Here is a 3,151-nt window from a genome sequence, read left to right on the forward strand (position 1 = left end):
GAAGTTGATCATTGAAGCTTGAATATTTGAAGGCCAACTCTAGATTTGACCATAGATTGGAAGAATTGAGCCTCTAGGTAAGTGAATTCATGAGTTTAATGTTGTAAATTGTGAATTCAAGTTTGATTAATGATCAAGAACATGAATTAATTTGATTATAAGGAAATTGAGTTGTATTTATTGAATTTAAAGTCAATAGATGCATGCGTGTAGGAAATTACTATGAATTTCCATATTTGAGCACAATGTGTATGATCCATGTTGAATTTTTTGTTTAAGTCCATATATTTAATCACCTTTTCACCAATTAAGTTGAGGACATTGTGTATATTCCACATGCAAGTGCAAATCATGGAAGTATGAACCTTGAATGTTTGAATTTAGTGTGTTGGTGATGAGTTTGAGTCAATTTGGGACATGCATGTGTTTGATTCATGAAATTGAGCTTCATTGGGTTATAATTTGTGGTTTATACCATGTTAGTACAAGTGTATTTGAAGTTTGAGCTATTGCATGCAAGGAATGTTGGATGAAATGTCAAGTTGAAGCTCAAGAACATAGCTGGAAAACGCAGAAATTTTGGTGTCCGCTCGAGCAGGAAAACCGCTGCTCGAGCGTGAAATACGGGCTCCCAGCATTTTTTTTTTGTATACATGACTCCCGCTTGAGCGGGGAAGTTCACGCTCGAGTAGGGAGCCATGTAGAGAGGCCTTCCGCTCGAGCGCCAGAATGCACGCTCGAGCGTAAATTTGACATAGCCAGTACTATTGCAGGCCTCTTGGGTCCGCTCGAGCGGGGAAGTCCACGCTCGAGCGGGGACACCCTGTTTTCTGAAATTTTGTTTATGCGTTATGTGTTTCATTTTCCGTCCTCTTTCACTTGTAAGCACTCTTAGGCATGCATTGAGTATTGTGAATGAGTTAAAGAGATAAGAATGAAGCCTAAAGAGGAATATGTGAATTAAGGAACGGATTGAATCATTTGTGACCCGTATGTGCTATGTAATGTGTAGGGTCAAGCTCCAGGGCAAACCAACCAACCGATCACTGTGAGTAATATCGATATTTGAAACTTGTCATTTGTCCAATTGCTTATTTCCTTATAAGCCTTATAAGTTTGCTAGTTTGAATTATGGACAAATGGTTGATATGAATAAATGAATGGGCCAGGCCAGTTTGACATGAATGAATGGGCCAGAGGCTAGTCTGACGTGAATGAATGGGCCAGAGGCCAGTCTGACGTGAATATTTGAATGGGCCAGAGGCCAGTCTGACATAAATGAATGGGCCAGAGGCCAGTTGGACATGAATGAATGGGCCAAAGGCCAGTTTGACATGAAAGTCTGAATGGGCCAAAGGCCGGTTTGACAAATGAAAGATGAATAGGCCCAAGGCCAGTATGTTTGAAACCACAGTCACTTGACTTAAATTGTGTATATATATGTTAAATAGAAATATGAATCGGGCCCAAGGCCGTTTGAAGTACATTGTTCTTCATATCGTTTATATAACTTCTTTATTTGATATTATTCACTGGGCTATCGCGCACGCTCATTCATGTGTTTGTAGGTAAGCCAAGAGAAGTCCAGACCCAGCCCCAGTGATGTCTGTGTGGAACAACAAAGGTTTTGCAGAGTCAGCCCTTGCGTTTCATGCACGAGACTCGTCTTCGCCTTTTTGTCATTTTGTTTTATGTTGTCGTGTTGGCGAAGTCTTTGAATATGTCTGTGTATAGTTTTCATGGGTTGTCTTAGATTTGGATGATCCTGTCTGTACAGAACTTTATGCTACTGTGTTTCTATTCTGAGTTATTAATGTACATAGGTATGGTTTTGTCATGACGTGCCATGTAAGCACAGCTCTATGGACAAAGTTTTTTTTGAAATTGCTTCTATTTGGCCCCTTACTCTGATGAGTTATGTCTGATTTGGTTTGAGGCCATAGGTAATCTCGTGATTACTAGCCAGTTATGGCCTTAACCCATAGGGGTGGGTTCGGGTCGTGACCTAGTTGTATCAGAGCACGAGTTAATAACTCACACACTTGTCCAAAAGAGCAATAAGCGTCTAGAAAAGATTTGGGATGCATTCATGTGATAAGTATGAACTCGGAAGCATTGATAATGTGCTTAAATGTTTTGAGATGAACAGTTATGTGCCATAAGTTTTTTGATTTGCTTGCATTACAAATTGTTTGAATATGTATGCTCCTTAGTAAATGCATACTTGTGTATCTTTTGCATAAAGTATAATGCAAGTTTAATCAGATGGTGAGAACAAGAGGTGATGAGATAGAGGAATCCTCTACTGCCAGAATAGATAGAATGGAAAGACTGATACAGGAAATGGCATAAACTTTGAGACAGCAACAGGAGTGGCAGCAACAGTGGCAGCAACCACATCCGCCACCTCCACCTCCGGCACCACTTGTGCCAGATAATCAGAACGATGATCGGATAATAGCTCTCACCAAAGAATTCAAGAAAATGAAACCACCACAGTTCCATGGTGGATTAGACCCGTTAAAAGCTGAAGCATAGGTTCTCGGCATTGAGAAACTATTTGAAGTGTTCCCTTGCTTGGAGACACAGAAGGTGCTTCTAGCTACTTTTATGCTAGAAGACGTGGCAAGCAGATGGTGGATGTTAATGTGTGAGAATCATAAGGATGTTGACTGGGTGAAATTTTTGGAAATTTTCTATGACAAGTACTTCCCGCAGTGTGTTCGGGACAAGAAAGTAGCAGAGTTCATGGAACTTAGGCAAGACAACATGACTGTAGCTGAGTACGAGGCCAAACTCACTGAATTGGCCAGGTTTGCACCACACGTGATTGACACTGACTATAAGAAGGTGAGACATTTTGAAGGTGGGCTTTGAAGTGACATTTTAGAAAGAGTGAATGTCTTGAAGCTGGAGACCTACATTGGGGTGCTAGACAGGGCCATCATATCAGAGGCTAACATAGCTAGACAGGCTAAGCCACCAACAGAGTTGAAAGGCAACAAAAGGCAAGGCTTCTTTTCAGAGAAGAAATTTCTGAAAAAACAAAACACGGGCTCCTCAAATACTTCGAATTCTTCTCGAGACGCATCTCCCATGTGCAATATTTGTAGCAAAAGGCACCGTGGGGTTTGTTACCGTGTGTCAGGGG

The sequence above is a fragment of the Camellia sinensis genome, chromosome 8 (genome assembly GCF_055761805.1).
Source record: "Camellia sinensis isolate YWXY chromosome 8, ASM5576180v1, whole genome shotgun sequence".
Classification (NCBI taxonomy): domain Eukaryota; kingdom Viridiplantae; phylum Streptophyta; class Magnoliopsida; order Ericales; family Theaceae; genus Camellia; species Camellia sinensis.